Source organism: Aegilops tauschii, chromosome 3 (assembly GCF_002575655.3).
Source record: "Aegilops tauschii subsp. strangulata cultivar AL8/78 chromosome 3, Aet v6.0, whole genome shotgun sequence".
Lineage (NCBI taxonomy): Eukaryota > Viridiplantae > Streptophyta > Magnoliopsida > Poales > Poaceae > Aegilops > Aegilops tauschii.
Genome location: NC_053037.3, coordinates 138671936 through 138690886, shown reverse-complemented (window position 1 = coordinate 138690886; position 18951 = coordinate 138671936).

Genomic DNA, 18951 nt, shown 5'->3' with positions numbered 1-18951 from the left:
AAAATGGACACTAACATTTATAACAGTGCCATTCCAGCAATTTAAAATGCAAATTCATTTATGAAAATTCCAAATGAATCTAAACCTCTCCCAAAAATAATTGTGGCAGTGCCTAAAAATGCACTGGACTTTTATGATCCAGTTCCACATTTTTCTTGTAATACTCATATCATCAAGATCAATCAAGCAGGAAGTAGGGTATTACCTCCATCGAGAGGGCCCGAACCTGGGTAAACATCGTGTCCCCCGTCTCCTGTTACCATCCGCCTTAGACGCACAGTTCGGGACCCCCTACCCGAGATCCGCCGGTTTTGACACCGACATTGGTGCTTTCATTGAGAGTTCCACTGTGCCGTCACCATAAGGCTAGATGGCTCCTTCGATCATCGCCAACGATGTGATCCAGGGTGAGGTTTTCCTCCCCGGACAGATCTTCATATTCGGCGGCTTCATATTGCGGGCCAACTCGCTTGGCCATCTAGAGCAGATCGAGAGCTACGCCCCTGGCCATCAGGTCAGGTTTGGAAACTTGAACTATACTGCCGACATCCGCGGAGACTTGATCTTCGACGGATTCGAGCCCATATCAGGTGCGCCGCACAATCACGAAGAGCATGACTTAGCTCTATCGTCGGACAGCGTTCGGGAGATCACACCTGCAATTACTCCGGCCCTCAGTTCGGAACAAATCGCGCCATGTGTGGACGGGTGGATGGACCCCGCCACGGAGGCCGCACACTTAGTGGCGATAGAGCCGAATACTGACTTCACCTCCTACGAGACCCATGTTGCCGAACCGTTGGATTCATCCCCGGCCGTGGGATCCGAGCCACCCGCGTCCGTGCCTATCGAATCCGATTGGGCACCGATCATGGAGTTTACCTCCGCGGATATCTTTCAGCACTCGCCCTTTGGCGACGTGTTAAACTCGTTGAGGTCTCTCTCCTTGTCAGGAGACTCTTGGTCGAACTATGTCCGGCTAGAATGGGATGCGGACGACGAAGAAATTCGCTCCCCACCCACCACCCACTTAGTAGCCACTGTCGACGATTTAACCGACATGCTCGATTTAGGCTCCGGAAACATTGACGGTATGGACGACGATGCAGGAGACGAACAGGAACCACTGCCCACAGGGCACTGGACTGCCACTTCATCACACGATATATATATGGTGGATACACCCAAAGAAAACAATGACGAGGAACAGAAGGATGCAGCGAAGGATAGCTCCCTTGAGAAGCATCCAAAGCGACGGCGTAGGCGTCGCTCCAAATCCCGCCTCGGCAAGAACAGCGATAACAGCGCAAGAAAAAATAATACCCCGGTCGACTCCAGAGGAAATGATGACCACACGGATCCAGCGACAGAGCAGGATGAACCAGCGGACGGCAAACATAGTACAGAGCCGTTGTCCGACCATGGCGACGCCGAAGATAAAGATCATCAACCTCTCTCCGGAGAGGAAAACAGTCCGGACGACGACGCACACATCATCCCGGAAAGGCACTTGGAACAAGAGAACCTCCGTAGAAGGCTTATTGCCACCGCGAGGAGTCTGAAGAAGCAGAAGCAAAGGCTTAAGGCCGCGCAGGATACGCTCAACAGTAGATGGAACAAAGTGCTCGACACTGAAGAAAAAGCATGGTGGTAGTCGCCACACAAAGAGCTATCCAAAGCGTAAGCTGCTGCCCGAATTCGATGATGAGGCCTTAGAGCCCACAAAGCCGAAAAGTAAAATGGCTGACCGGTCGGATCGACCACCTCGTGGCTGTGATAGAGCGGCTAACGAGGCCGCACACAAGTCGGCACACGATCCACGCGAGGGCTTGCATCAAAAGGCCGGCGTAACCAGATCCATCTACGGATCTAGGAAGCGCGCTCCAGCGCATAATCAAAACTGAACACTACAACCGTCAGAACGCCATGATACATTCAAATACAGGGGTGCCACACACCCCCTATGTTTCACCGATGAGGTGCTGGATCATGAATTTCCAGAGGGATTCAAACCCGTGAACATAGAGGTGTACGACGGAATGACAGACCCTGGGGTCTGGATTGAGGACTTCTTCCTCCATATCCATATGGCTCGCGGAGACGGTCTCCACGCCATCAAGTACTTGCCCCTCAAGCTGAAAGGACCACCTCGACACTGGCTGAAGAGCCTCCCCGAAAACTCAATTGGAAGTTGGGAGGAGCTTGAGGATGCCTTTAGGGCTAATTTTCAAGGGACCTATGTCTGACCTCCAGATGCAGACGATTTAAGTCATATAATTCAACAGCCCGGAGAGTCAGCCCGAAAGCTTTGGAACAGATTTCTCACTAAGAAGAATCAAATCGTTGACTGCCCGGACACCGAAGCCCTAGCAGCTTTCAAACACAGCGTCCGAGACGAATGGCTTGCCAGACACCTCGGCCAAGAAAAGCCAAGGACAATGGCAGCCCTAACAAGCCTTATGACCCGCTTCTGCACGGGCGAAGATAGCTGGCTGGCCCGTAGTAGAACCAACGACCCAGGCACATCTGAAGTCAGGGATGGTAATGGAAAACCATGACGCAGTAAAAGCAAGCGTCGAAATAACGAAGACAGCCCAGACAACACGGCGGTAAACACCGGATTCAGGGGCTCTCGACCCGGTTAGCGGAAAAAGCCTTTCAAAGGCAACAGAGATGGACCGTCCAGCCTAAACAAGGTTCTAGAGAAATTATGTCAGATTCATGGCACCTCCGATAAACCTGCAAATCACACCCACAGAGAATGCTGGGTCTTCAAGCAGGCCGGTAAGCTAAACGCCGAACACAAGGGGAGGGAGACACCAAGTGAAGACGAGGATGAGCCTCGTCAGCAAAACACTGGGGGACAGAAAAAGTTCCCACCAGAGGTCAAAACAATGAACACAATTCACGTGACGAAGAGGAGAAGCAAGCATGCACTCCGAGACACATGCGCCGTAGAGCCCGTCACCCCTAAGTTCAACCCTTGGTCGACCTGCCCGATCACTTTTGATCGCAGGGATCACATGACAAGTATCCGGCACGGAGGATTGGCTGCCTTGGTGCTAGACCCAATAATCAACGGATACCATCTCACCCGAGTCCTCATGGACGGCGGCAGTAGTCTTAATCTGATATATCAGGACACAGTCCGCAAAATGGGGATAGACCCAATGAGAATTAGCCAAAGCAATACTACCTTTAATGGAGTAATACCATGCCCAGAGGCCCGCTGTACGGGCTCTCTAATATTAGAGGTTGTGTTCGGTTCTCCCGACAACTTCTGAAGTGAAATGTTAACCTTCGACATCGCTCCATTCCGAAGCGGCTACCAAGCACTACTCGGAAGAACAGCTTTCGCTCGTTTTAATGCAGTACCGCACTATGCTTCTCTCAAGCTTAAGATGTCCGGTCCACGTGGCATCATCACAGTTAGCGGAAATGTTGAGCGTTCCTTACATGCGGAAGAACGTATGGCGGCTTTAACAGCCGAACACTAAACGGCCTCTCCAACCAGAATAAATGATCGGTCGTCAAGACCGCGGACACGGCTAGACGAGTCCGGCACATCACTAGCTGTAACAGCGTAGATAAACCTGAGATTGGTTTGATGGATATACCCCTATAGGCGGTACCAGGGGCTTCCCGCGTGTAAAAAGACTACAGTTCGGCTCGACCTTACTTATCTTGAATTTTAGTGGTTTATTGAGAATAACCAATTTTTCGCACGACAACTTTCACCTAAGTTTTTCTCTTTTACAGATTATAATTGTGCTACACCCTTCCAGGATACGGCACAACGGAGACACAGGCGCAGACGTGCAGCAGGGCCCCGCTCAAAGGTTTCTTTTTAGATTAAGACCCTGCGTAAACCTTTTTTACTGTCTCTTGTTGTTTACATCCTACAGATACTCAGCATAACCGAGAGGGATGCTGACGTTATTGGCATTTCGCCACGTCAGAATGATGCACGTACCTGGACACTCAGGGATCATTATCAAGGGCGTTATTCAGCCCGGTATATGTTGTAAAGACCGAATACCTTAGGGAGTGTTCGGCGTCGCAAGTTTGGCCTTATATGCATCAGCTCCGAATCATGTCTTTGGTCAAATGTTGGGTTTGCCCGGCTCCCGCGTTTTGCTACCTTACGTTCCGCTCTATCGGCTAAGGTGGCACCGGGAGAACTACTGCGATTGTGCCCTGGTTCATCCGGACGAGCACCTCAGTAGAGAAAGCCAAAAACTGACTGTCATGATAAAGCGCGAGACTGGTCAACCACTCAATGACTTAGCGGAATCTTCGGGATTCCTCCGCATTAACGAAGGGCCGTTTCCCGGTCATGTATGTACGCGCCCCGTATTCGGATGAGCGCGGAAGTACCAGGGGCTATATAGTAGTCCCACCGTCAAACTCCTATGGCTAAGTGAAAGTGTTAAAGCAATATAGTCTGATTGCCTCGTTCGCTGCGTTATCACCTCCTTAATGGACCAAGACGTTGGATCAAGTGTGAATACGCGTTTTTGCGAACACCCCCGCATTATATGCGTGGGGGCTGAAGCCGACGACTGCAAACTTTCAGGTTATATACATATATACATAAACGGCCGCACAGGAGGCATCATAATACTTTCAGGCAAAAGTATAAACACAGCCTTTATAATTTAATAGCATTGTTTTTACAATCGGGATACATGTCACTTGAACATGATACTCTTCGAGCACTGAGCCTCTATTACACGAGTGCCTTCTAGGACTTCTTCAAAATAGTGCTCGGCCGGGACCTGGCCTATGGCCGGGCCTTGGGTTGCAATAGCGGTGGCCTCCATCTCCGCCCAGTATGTCTTAACACGGGCAAGAGCCATCCGCGCACCCTCTATGCACGCCGACTTCTTTATATCGTCAATTTGCGGCACAGCGCCAAGGAATCGTTGCACTAGACAAAAATAACTATTCGGCCTCGGTCCCTCTGGCCAAAGGTGATCCACGATTGACCTCATAGCAAGTCCGGACAACCTATGGAGCTCGGCCCACTCGGACATTTGTTCATTTAACAGCAGCGGACGCGTTGGAGTGCTGAACTGTGACCAGAACAACCTTTCCACTACATGATCTTTCTGATCTTTGAAAAACTTGGTCGCATCAGCGGCACTCGCTGCTAAATCCAAGTACGCGTCTGCAGAACTCCATAAGTTATCCAGAGGGGCATACTTCGGGTCTCCAAACCTCGTCCGCAACAAAAAGGGCTTCCCAGCCGCGATATCTCCGGCTTGACGGAGTTCCTCCTTCGCCGCTCTGATTTGCGAGCGGGTTTCCTTGGCCGCTTCCATGGCCTCCTTCAGGTCCGCCGCCTTCGTTTGGCTTTCCTTTTCAAGAAGCTCATACCGGCCGGCGGCATCTTTCAGCTCAACAGCCATCTTGGCTATTTTCTCTTTGCTCTGGCAATGGGCAGCCTGTTCGGCTCTTAGCTCTTCGACCGCCTTTAGGGCGGCCGCATCACTCTTCCTGGCTTGTTCCTTGGCTCGGCAAGTTCCGCCCGAAGGGTCTCCACGGCGACAGCTCCATCTGCAGTCACAGCATATTACAGATACTAGCATCATGCTCCTCTTAATATGGGTTGATCCTAGGAGAATACATACCCTGTGCCTCGTCAAGCCGCTTGTTTAGAAGCACGATGTCGGCATCTGCCGCATCAAGTTGCCGCTTCAGTTCGGCAAACTCACCAGTCTGGCTAGCCACCGGACCCTCAGCCACGTGCTCGTGAAAGCAGCACGGTTATTACCTGGGACTATGATCCTCTATTTGCCGTCTTTTTCGACAGCAACCTGAGTCTCAGGGGCTACTATCTGCATAGGCCACACCTAGCGTGTGCGGTATCGTCAAAAAATATATATTACTTTGCGTACCTCAAAGCCTTTCAGCTGACTCATAAAAGCTTCATGCAACCCGCTTTCGGCGGATGAAATCCTCTCAACCACCATACCCATTAGCGTACGATGCGTTTCTGAGATAGCCGCTTGCTCCAGAAGATTCATCAGTGCGTCTGGTCGCGCACCGGACAGTTCCGGACTCTTTCTGTTGCTCTCCTTAGGAGCCGAATACCCCGGACTTCGGGTGGCCGAAGGGTTACCTTCTGGCCTTGGCGGATCAGGAAAAATCCTCCGTGACGACACCTCAGGGTCGCCCGCCTCACGAGGCGGGGAGGCGCGGGGAGGCGTTTCGCTTTCCATCATCTCCGGAAGAAGATCCCCCGAAGACGAACTCTATTGAGAAGGGCTACGATCCGAACTACAAAACATACGTCTCGGTTATTATTCTCAGAAATGAAGCAGGGTATATTTACTATAAAGTACTTTTTTTTACTTACAGCTCGGTGGAGGGCTGGTCCCCTAGCGGGCACTGTGCGGTAAGTATGCCCTCCGGGGTAGGGCCCCCTGACAAAGGTTTCTTCCCTCGCTTGGAGACCATTGTTTCCAAGTCTTCAGAGGCGGTCCTCTTCCTTCCCTGGGGAGAGGGAATTTTAGATTCTTCTCCCCGGTTATCCTCCTTCGCGGAGGCACTAATTCCCCCGGTTTGGATGAATAATGAGTGAGGCTCGCTTTCGGCTTCTTTGTTCCTCCCTTTATCTTCCCCTGATGGCGCTTGATAAGGCACAAGCTCAAGCATCCTGGCTAGTACGGGATCCGGTGAGCCTTCGGGAAGGGGGGCCGAACACCTGATCATCTTCGCCTTCTTTATCCAGTCCTGGTCAAAAGGCGACTTTTCAGAACAATGTTGTGACAAATAAAAGACAACATGTTCGGCCGCGGAATCACTTACTTGGGTATCTGGACGATTGCAGCTCAGACCCGCATCCTCGGTGATGTCCGGACACTTTATTCGTGATCCGAAGAACAATTTGTACATCTCTTCGAGCGTCATGCCGAAGAAGTGCTGGATAGTTCGCGGTCCTTCCGGGTTGAACTCCCACATACGGAGAGGTCGACGTTTGCAAGACAGGACTCGATGAACTAGCATGACTTGCATTACCTTAACGAGGCTGACATCTCTCTCTAGGAGATCTCGGATGCAACTCTGCAATATCGCCACATCATTTACTGGTCCCAGTCCAGCCCCTTGTTGACCCAGGACGCCAATTGAGGCGGGGGGGCGAGCGGAAGGCAGGGGCAGCTACCCACTTGGTACCTCGGGGAGCTGTGATATAAAACCACTCCCGTTGCCACAAGCTGGACACCTCCGGGAAGGAACCCTTTGTCCATGGAGCATCGGCGCCTTTGCTTATTACGGCACCTCCGCACTCTGCGTGTCGCCCCTCAATCATCTTCGGCACCACATTGAAGGTCTTGAGCCATAAGCCGAAGTGTGGGGTAATGCGGAGGAAGGCTTCGCACACGACGATAAATGACGAGATGTGAAGGATGGAATCCGGAGCCAGATCATGGAAATCGAGCCCGTAGTAGAACACGAGCCCTCTGACAAAGGGATCTAGACTAAAACCTAGCCCTCGGAGGAAGTGGGAGACGAATACGACACTCTCGCCAGGTTCAGGAGCGGGAATGACCTGCCCTCGAGCAGGCAGCCTGTGCGAGATTTCGCCGGTCAAATACCTAGCTTCTCTTAGCTTCTTGATGTCCTCCTTTGTGACAGAGGAGGGCATCCACCGACCTTGAAGGTTGGATCCGAACATGATTGTAGGTCCGAAGCACCTAGCCTGAGCCTTGGGTGTTGGAACTCGAGGTGGGGGAAGGGTTCGATTAAGCGCGAGAAGAAAAGGATAGGCCTTGGCCCCTTTATAAAGAGGGTGAATATCAAGCGTCCTCCGCGTGGCCGTTTGGAACTTGCCTAAAATCGAGGCGTCATACTCGCAGGCACGATTGGGTTACCCACACCCGTATTGATGAGAATCCCGTGAAAAGAGGGACACGATATCTGCTTCGACAGGACGTGCCAATCTTTTTTGTGTAATTCCAAATGTGAAGCAAGTCTCCGTATCTTATTGGGGGAATAGCAACATGAACTAAATGTCATGTCCAAGCCAAAGAACTTACCCCAAACCGCCTTGCAACACGTGCAGTGGCAGGTTCGAAAAAATGGTTCGTCGTGACCAGACCACGGCAATACGTCACGTTATGAAGAACTGTCGGCAGATTAGATTTGTGGAAATATTATTCTCTCTACGGTGGTATGTGGAATTTGTTTTGTAGAGCCGGACACTATCCTTGTGTTAAAAATCTTCCATGGAGTATTCGGAGAAGGAACCCGCCTTGCAATGTCGAAGACAATCTACGCGCCGGACTCATCGTCATTGAAGCCTGGTTCAGGGGCTACTGAGGGAGTCCTGGATTAGGGGGTCCTCGGACAGCCGGACCATATCCTTTGGCCGGACTGTTGGACTATGAAGATACAAGATTGAAGACTTCGTCTCATGTCCGGATGGGACTCTTCTTGGCGTGGAAGGCAAGCTTGGCAATACGGATATGTAGATCTCCTCCCTTGTAACCGACTCTGTGTAACCCTAGCCCCCTCCGGTGTCTATATAAACCGGAGGGTTTAGTCCGTAGGACAGCAACAACAATCATACCATAGGCTAGCTTCTAGGGTTTAGCCTCTACTATCTCGTGGTAGATCAACTCTTGTAATACTCATATCATCAAGATCAATCAAGCAGGAAGTAGGGTATTACCTCCATCGAGAGGGCCCGAACCTGGGTAAACATCGTGTCCCCCGTCTCCTGTTACCATCCGCCTTAGACGCACAGTTCAGGACCCCCTACCCGAGATCCGCTGGTTTTGACACCGACAGCGGGCCCCACCGCTTAATCCTCTAGTTAAAATGTTTTAATAGTTAAAACTAATTAGTTTAGCTAATTAGTCTATGACAGGTGGGGCCTACCTGCTAAATAACTCTGTTTAGTTAGTTTTAAACTTCTGTTAGTCCACTGTCTATGATAGGTGGGACCCACTGGTCAGTTTGACCTGGTCAGCCGTCCTGTTGACTGCTGACGTCACAGTGATGTCATGCTGACATAGTATTTCTTTTCTGATAATTTATTTAATTCCAGAAAATGTTTAAACCTTTAGAAATTCATAGAAAAATAACCGTAGCTCGGATGGAAAAACTTTATACATGAAAGTTGCTCAGAAAAATCCAACGAATCCGAATACGTGGTTCGTTCATCTGTCACATGCCCCTAGCATGATGAACTTGGAACTTTCCCCCTCTTTTCCTTTGTCCGGAATCCACCTAACGTCGGGAATTCATCCTCGGATATTTATCCCCTCGGTCTGCAACGTGTAGTACTACGTTAGGTCGACCCTAGTTCTGCTTATCGCCATGTCATGCTTAGCATTGCATCTGTTTGCTTATATTTACGATTTCTTCCCCCTCTTCTCTCCGGTAGACCCCGAGGCCGATGATGCCCCAGTGATCGACTATGTCGATGACGACCCCTCCTTGCCAGAGCAACCAGGCAAGCCCCCCTTTGATCATCCCGATATCGCCCATTCCATTCTCTCATGCTTGCATTAGATTTTGCTACTGTTATTGTTTGCTCCTATTCTGATGCATAGCCTGCTTTTGTAACCTGCTCTTTGTTACCTACCTGCTTATCCTAAACTGCTTAGTATAGGTTGGTTAGTGATCCATCAGTGACCCCCCACCTTGTCCTTCTTGCCCCTGCTTCATCATGGAAGACCCGATCAATGGGATCGAAGACCAGGCCCCGGCACCGCACATCACTTTCCCCTTAGTTGCTCGACACTACTGGGTTACTACCGAGTGCCGAGGGTGAGGCCTCTACATCACTTCTGATGTTAACCCTGCAGTGTAGCTATTCGGTCGTGGTCATCGGGGGTGATTCCGCCTTAACCACTTCCGATACGACTCTGTCGTGCAACCCCTCAAGTGTGAACCTCGGGGGTGGTTCCTCTTACGTTCTCCTTGATGATTACATCGAGTGGAATTCACCGGGGGTGATTCCTCGGGTTTTCCCCTTGATGTTTGGACACAGGGTTACTATGGTTACTATGACTTTACACTGAACCCTGTTACTAAAGACGGGTCGGCCCCGAGGGGTACCCGCTAGAGCATATTTGCGAGTGATGAGGAGTCGGGTTGACCTGGAGGGTGCCCGCGAGATAATTACGAGGCGTGGCCGGGCATTCCTAGCCCTTGCCGCAAGTCCTCGAGACGGGGCAACGGGGTCACATCTTTCATGAGTCTCTGCTTTTTACCACGCGTTCCTAATCCACTACGATTTGGATATTTGATCCGAGGGGCCTCTGGCCTGATAGCACTAACCATCACGTGGGCATAGTATGGGCAGTCTACGTCGTATGCATTAGCTGAAGCTTAATAGACGTCAGCGACTGAGCAGCGCGCGCCGGGTTGGACCACGTAAGGACCTGCCTTGTTGAAGGAGGTAGCTAGGTCTGCTCACCGGTCGCGTACGCAACGTGCAGGAGTTCCCGGGGAGATGGCCCATGACCCCTGGGGTCATAGGTTTAGTCTGGCGTGCTGACCTCTCTATTAAGCCTAGGTCGGGTTGCGGCGTATTGTTTGGCCGAGGCCGGGCATGACCCAGGAAAGTGTGTCCGGCGGAGTTAATCGAGCGTGGTGGGTAAGTTGGTGCACCCCTGCAGGGAAGAAAACATCTATCGATAGCCTGTCCTATGGTAACGGACACTTGGAGTTGCATCCCGATCGATACAACTAGAACTGGATACTTGTGATGAGAAATGGATAGTATGGCTCTGGGATTGCTTTCTAGCAGGGAGTCGAGAAAGGATCTCTGGTCGAGGTGGATAACACTACTACTACTACTTTACTTTATGCTACTCTACTTCCTCCTGTTGCTGCAAGATGGTGGTTTCCAGAAGATGCTAGTCTTCGATAGGACTAGGTTCTCCCCTCTATTCTGGCATTTTTGCAGCCCAGTCCACATATACAACCTTCCTTTGATAATGTTGCATATGTAGTGTAGATCCTTGCTTGCGAGTACTTTGTATGAGTACTCACGGTTCCTTTGCTCCCCCTTTATCCCCTTTCTTCTTCTTTCCGGTTGATGCAACCAGATGTCGGAGCCCAGGAGCCAGATGCCACCGTCGATGCCTACTACTACGTGGAGACCGCCGACGACCAGGAGTAGTTAGGAGGTTCCCAGGCAGGAGGCCTTGCCTTTTCGATCGATGTTGCTTTTGTGCTAGCCTTCTTAAGGCAAACTTGTCTAACTCATGTGTGTACTCAGATATTGTTGCTTCCGCTGACTCTTGTGTATTCGAGCCCTCGAGGCCCCTGGCTTGTAATATAAAGCTTGTATTATTTTAATTGGTGTCTAGAGTTGTGTTGTGATATCTTCTCGTGAGTCCTTGATCTTGATCGTACATATTTGCGTGTATGATTAGTGTACGATTGAATCGAGGGCGTCACAAGTTGGTATCAGAGCCGACTGCCTGTAGATAGCCCCTTTCCAACTCCTTGGCCGAAGTTGAGTCTAGTCACTGAAAAACTTTTACTAACACTGGTTGTGTGTCTTACGGGCCCACGTCGCCATTGGGTGGTATTAGGATCTTTTATTCCTCGTCTATACTCTGGGACTCTGATCTCTCTTCCATTCGGGTTAAACGATTTTGCTAACTCTAACATTAGGATCTGGTAACTACTTCCTCCCGGAGAGCCCCTTACAGATGATCGCCCACTGCACCAGAAGATTCCGAAGATACTCTCCCATGTTATCCCGATAACTTGTGCTCATCGCGTTTGCAATTCCCTACCACCGATAAGCCCCTATGACTAACTGCATATCCTTGTCGCTCATACCTTCATCCCCAGTTGCTCTTGTTATTACAAGATACCCCAAAATACTTGTCGTTGTTCCGAGAATCCTTTTGTGCCTACTGCCTTGCAGTTCCTTATCGCCTGAATACACCGACAAATTAATCCTGACACATATCGAGGATTTGTTTTTCCCCAGTTGTTCATATGTTTCACAAAAGTCTTTGAAATACTATTCGATCTTCCAAAAATCCTCAGCAGCCTATTGTTGTTGAAATTCTTGTTTGCATGCATTATGGTTAATTCCATAATTCTAGTAATCTTTTTTGACATCCTCTGTCACTATCGTTTCGAGTCCCTTGATCCAATATGTCGCGAATGCTCGTAATCCTCAATCTGATCCTAGCATTCATCCTTCCGGCTCAGACGTCACTCCAAACATGAGCTTGTTCTTGTCTAATCAAACCTTGTTTGATTGTCGATCTGTATCGATTCAACTCAATTATCTTTTGATCAGAGCCTCTGCTTCAGATCTTCTGATTTGAAAATCGTAATTCCTTTGTATTCAAGCTTTGAAGTTATCCAGTTATATCTATAACCCGATGCCTTTGTATTCTTTCTTCTTCTGGGTGAGTATCGATACTCACATCAAATCTTTTATGGACCGCCATATCCTTGGTTGGATTATTATCCGACAATGTCCTTCACATTCATTAAACTTGTGAGTTTTGCCCTGACACATAATGCCTTTGGTAAATTCTATCATCTGCTTTTGTCAACCATGCTCTGCTTTCGAGCTGGTATATTTTAATCCTGAAGTTAGTGGTATATGTTCCTAAGATACCCCTACGGGTTGAACCTATGCCTTCACTAATCCGTGTGAACTCGAAAGAGATGTGAGTCATACTCTTTTGGTGCTTCACCAGATAAATCTTTCGCACTAAAAATTCTTCAAAAACGAGGAGTGAATGAAAGGTTATGCATTGAAGAAGTGGGAGTTGACCTTGAACCTTTGTGTTCATGCCCATGGACCCGATGTAGAACTTATCATGGAAGCTGCTCGTAAAAATAATTACCCCCTTGTTATAAGTTCATCTTGTATCGGTGGTTTGATCATTCATAATCGTGGTTCCGACCATAGTTTCTCCTTAATTCCATTTCCCGGACAAGTTAAAATACTTGTCTCCTGCAAGTCATTTCACCTGTCCAACCTCTAATTTGATCTACCCTCAAGTATTGCCTCATGTTATCTCGATGATATTGTGTCAATGCACTACCTCTTGTAAATCCTTAATTGGAGTGATACTCCATCACATCATTCCTAGCCTGATCGGCTATATATCATTATCGTGCTAATTTAACTATGCTACCTGGTCCTTATTCCCGGAGCACAACTTTTCGACGATGAGCGAAACTTACGTCGATCTTCCTCATTTTATCAATTCACCTCGAACAACAAGCTTGATTTTGAGCTTGTGTCGTATCCGTGGTTCCAATAGCCTTTCGCTTCATCCTTCCTATTGCTTGATGGCATCGCTCCTCGATGGCATCTTCATAGAGCCTCTCGACAAATGCGTCGTGATCAGCATCAACATTTTGACTTCCGTTGAGATGAGAATTGAATTCATGGTGAGAAATACCATACTTGACCTTCAATGATTTGAGTTATCATTGACAACCCCCTTGTCTTCTTTCCAACACATGTTTGATCATGTCTTGGTTATACCTTGGACTCCTTGCTATTCCTGCAATTGTTCTTTGAGTATTTCTTGTGATCTTCAACTCCAACCCCTACTTGGAACACCATGTTAATGCTACCTCGAAGCATGACTGAGGTATTCCGAATATCAACAAGAACATTGGAAGCACATTGTCGAATGTTTCTTGATCTATTATCCAAACACCGTTGTATGTGTAATATCATGATTCTTCCCTCACCCCCTTTATCTAAATGCTTTTGAACTTGCTGTCTTATCATGGATATCATACTCTGCTTGTCCTTGGGAAGGATATACCCTTGAAATATGTGTTTAAACACATTTTCCTTTCCATTGTTCTGTTTATTCTGGTAATCGCCTTTTCCTTCCCATTGTTTTGTTTAACCTTTCTTGTGATCTATATGATCTAAGCAGTAATTTTTTTCTGCTTATGTAAATACCTTGGTGTAGAACCGTGTCAGTAAGACCCTGTTACTATAGTTGATGACATTTCGGTAGCCACCGATGGACGAGAACTTTGCCTTTTGGTCCGCCTCGTTCAACGAGCAAGAAAATAGTTCTCTCCGTCCCTCGGCCTTGGTACCAACGTTGTTGACAACATAACTGATAGTCTATCATCTGACATGCCTTTCTATCGGCCCCCTTTCTACTTTTAACCCACATGGTGGGCTCATAACCCACAGTTCCGCAGGATCGGAACCTGACTCTCCTGTATATCCTTTATTCCGAAGTATCATTTGCTCTTGGCTTTGTGTGTTGTCACGAGCCACCGTCCGAGAGATGGTTTATTCCCGATGCTCGGAACCCCCCTTCTCACACTCTGTTCAGGTATCGATCGTTTGTCCATTCGCTTGAAACTCCCTATTGTATCTTCATATTTTGCTCTCGATGTTTTCTTAAGTTTCAACTCGAGAGATACTTCTGCCACATTCTCTGATTTGTTCACCAGATAATTAACCCTATAAGCGTCAGTTCTCCCGAAGTTACTCTTTACTTCCGCACTTAAATCTCGGGACGAGATTTCTTGTAGTGGAGGAGATTTGTAACACCCCAAGTGTCATGCTACAGTAACCCTTTGTGATTAAGCCTAATCATTTGGCTAAAGAATGCTTAATCACCTTTGTTCGATATCTCTTTTCAACTCCGATCTGAATTCAAATTCAAATCATAAGTGAAATTTGAAGTTGCACAAAAGTTGCTGGAAAATGTTCGTCATTTAGCAAATATTCCAATAGAATTTGATGTAAAGAAAATCAACATCACTCCTATGCTAAAATGGACACTAACATTTATAACAGTGCCATTCCAGCAATTTAAAATGCAAATTCATTTATGAAAATTCCAAATGAATCTAAACCTCTCCCAAAAATAATTGTGGCAGTGCCTAAAAATGCACTGGACTTTTATGATCCAATTCCACATTTTTCCTAAATCATTAGGGTCCCCAGATAAATCATTTTCCTTCTCTCATAATTAAAGAAAAAGAAAAGGTAAAGAAAAGGGGGAGCCCCCTGGGCCTAGACCACCACCCCCGGCCTAGCTGAGCCTCGGGCCAGCCAGGCCGGCCCAACCCCGCACTCCCTCGGTCGCCTTTCTTCGCCACTGCTCACGCGACCGGGCGCCTGCGACCGAGCAGTCCCCGCCGGACCAGCTCGTCGGCATCACCGCGGAGGCGATAAGGATGTCGCCCTCTGCGGCGCCTCGGTCCTCTCCCCCACTTGCCCCCTCGCTCTCCACTCCCCTCTCCGCCTCTCCCACTCCCCTCCAGATCCCCTTCTCTTCCCCCTCACCGAGCGCCGACGTCGCCATGGTTGCGCCATATCCGCGGCCACAACCACCACCTCGCTCCGCTATCATGTCGAGAAGCTCTGACGGACCCCGCTGCAGCCTCCCCGACCTCGAGCCCGAGCTCTGCGTCATCGCAGCCTCGGATTGAGGCCGTCTTCTTCCTCGGATCGCCGACACCTCTCCGACGAACGCCGTAGACTCCTGCTGCTCCTAAACTACCACGGGCCTTTCTTGTGCCGCGCGGTGAGCCCCTCATCCCCTTCCCTCGCTCCCCTGGCCTCTTGCGCTCCCATAGCCACCGCGTCCGCCATGGCCGAGCTCAGCTCCGCCGCATAGCTCGCCGCCGTCGCTATGGGCATCGTCATGCTCGCCCGAGCACAGCACCGTGCTCCTGGTGCTTCCAGGAACGCAAAGCGCGCGCGCACACATCCTACCGTGCCCCCTAGCCCTATCCCCAACGAGCGCCCAAATGCATCGCCGCGGATCCCGTCACCGACGAGACTCCGGTGACCTTTTGGTCACGGGCTAGTGCCCAACGTGCTCGCCGTACTGCATAGAGCACGCCTAGCCCTTCCGTTCGAGCTGCTTCACGCCGTAGCGCCGTTTCCATCGAGCACCCGTACGCGCCGCCGCCTCTGCTCGTCGCCGGCGCCGATTCCGGCCAAGTCCGGCTGCGCTACCACCACTAGTCGACGCGGAACGCTACCATGGTTTGAACGCAAGTTGTCGCGCACGGTTTGGCGCTTCGTAGCGCGTTTCCGACGCCGGGCCGCGTCCTCCGCCGCGCCTGGAGGGTGCCGGCGTCAAGCCGCCGGCCGCGCTGAGCTGGCACACCTGGGGCCACCCCCTGGGTCACTGCCAGTGGGGCCCCTGGCCCCCTGTTGACCAGTTGACCTGGTCAACTGTGCTGACTGGGCAGGCCCCAGCCACTTACGTGCGGGCCCCACAGCTTAATCCTCTAATTAAAATGTTTTAATAGTTAAAACTAATTAGTTTAGCTAATTAGTCTATGACAGGTGGGGCCTACCTGCTAAATAACTCTGTTTAGTTAGTTTTAAACTTCTTTTAGTCCACTGTCTATGACAGGTGGAACCCACTGGTCAGTTTGACCTGGTCAGCCGTCCTGTTGACTGCTGACGTCACAGTGATGTCATGCTGATGTAGTATTTCTTTTCTGATAATTTATTTAATTCCAGAAAATGTTTAAACCTTTAGAAATTCATAGAAAAATAACCGTAGCTCGGATGGAAAAACTTTATACATGAAAGTTGCTTAGAAAAATCCAACGAATCTGAATACGTGATTCGTTCATCTGTCCCATGCCCCTAGCATGCTGAACTTGGAACTTTCCCCCTCTTTTCCTTTGTCCGGAATCCACCTAACGTCGGGAATTCATCCTCGGATATTTATCCCCTCCGTCTGCAACGTGTAGTACTACGTTAGGTCGACCCTACTTCTGCTTATCGTCATGTCATGCTTAGCGTTGCATCTATTTGCTTATATTTACTGTTTCTTCCCCCTCTTCTCTCCGGTAGACCCCGAGGCCGATGATGCCCCGGTGATCGACTACATCGACGATGACCCCTCCTTGCCAGAGCAACCAGGCAAGCCCCCCTTTGATCATCCCGAGATCGCCCATTCCATTCTCTCATGCTTGCATTAGATTTTGCTACTGTTATTGTTTGCTCCTATTCTGATGCATAGCCTGCTTTTGTAACCTGCTCTTTGTTACCTACCTGCTTATCCTAAACTGCTTAGTATAGGTTGGTTAGTGATCCATCAGTGACCCCCCACCTTGTCCTTGTTGCCCCTGCTTCATCATTGAAGACCCGATCAACGGGATCGAAGACCAAGCCCCGGCACCGCACATCACTTTCCCCTTAGTTGCTCGACACTACTGGGTTACTACCGAGTGCCGAGGGTGAGACCTCTACATCACTTCTGATGTTAACCCTGCAGTGTAGCTATTCGGTCGTGGTCATCGGGGGTGATTCCGCCTTAACCACTTTCGATACGACTCTGTCATGCAACCCCTCAAGTGTGAACCTCGGGGTGGTTCCTCTTACGTTCACCTTGATGATTACATCGAGTGGAATTCACCGGGGGTGATTCCTCGGGTTTTCCCCTTGATGTTTGGACACACGGTTACTATGGTTACTATGACTTTACACTGAACCCTGTTACTAAATACGGGTCGGCCCCGAGGGGTACCCGCGCGAGCATATTTGCGAGTGATGAGGAGTCGGGTTGACCTGGAGGGTGCCCGCGAGATAATTACGAGGCATGGTTGGGCATTCCTAGCCCTTGCCGCAAGTCCTCGAGACGGGACAACGGAGTCACATCTTTCGTGAGTCTCTGCTTGTTACCGCGCGTTCCTAATCCACTACGATTTAGATATTTGATCCGAGGGGCCTCTGGCCTGATAGCACTAACCATCACGTGGGCATTGTATGGGCGTTCTGCGTCGTATGCATCAGCCGAAGCTTAATAGACGTCAGCGACTGAGCGGCGCGCACCGGGTTGGACTGCGTAAGCACCTGCCTTGTTGAAGGAGGTAGCTAGGTCTGCTCACCGGCCGCGTACGCAACGTGCAGGAGTTCCCGGGGAGATGGCCCATGACCCCTAGGGGCATAGGTTTAGTCAGGCGTGCTGACCTCTCTATTAAGCCTAGGTCGGGTTGCGGCGTATTGTTTGGCCGAGGCCGGGCATGACCCAGGAAAGTGTGTCCGGCCGGAGTTAATCAAGCGTGGTGGGTAAGTTGGTGCATCCCTGCAGGGAAGAAAACATCTATCGATAGCTGTCCTACGGTAGAGGACACTTGGAGTTGTATCCCGATCGATACAACTAGAACTGGATAGTATGGCTCTGGGATTGCTTTCTCGCAGGGAGTCGAGAAAGGATCTCTGGCCGAGGTTGATAACACTACTACTACTTTACTTTATGCTACTCTACTTCCTCCTGTTGCTGCAAGATGGTGGTTTCCAGAAGATGCTAGTCTTTGATAGGACTAGGTTCTCCCCTCTATTCTGGCATTTCTGCAGCCTGGTCCACATATACAGCCTTCCTTTGATAATGTTGCATGCATATGTAGTGTAGATCCTTGCTTGCGAGTACTTTGGATGAGTACTCACGGTTGCTTTGCTCCCCCTTTTTCCCCTTTCTTCTTCTTTCCGGTTGATGCAACCAGATGTCGGAGCCTAGGAGCCAGATGCCACCGTCGATGCCTACTACTACGTGGAGACCGCCGACGACCAGGAGTAGTTAGGAGGCTCCCAGGCAGGAGGCCTTGCCTTTTCGATCGATGTTGCTTTTGTGCTAGCCTTCTTAAGGCAAACTTGTCTAACTCATGTCTGTACTGAGATATTGTTGCTTCTGCTGACTCTTGTGTATTCGAGCTTATGTATTCGAGCCCTCGAGGCCCCTGGCTTGTAATATAAAGCTTGTATTATTTTAATTGGTGTCTATAGTTGTGTTGTGATATCTTCCCATGAGTCTTTGATCTTGATCGTACACATTTGCGTGTATGACTAGTGTACGATTGAATCGAGGGCGTCACAACCTGACTAACCACACAAGTCTCTCGTCCAGGTTTATCGCCTATTCGGGTTCCATCCGCAAGGAGATCCGGCCGGGGTGTCGCTCACGGCCCCAAACGATGTGTACAGGGTTCCAAGCCCAC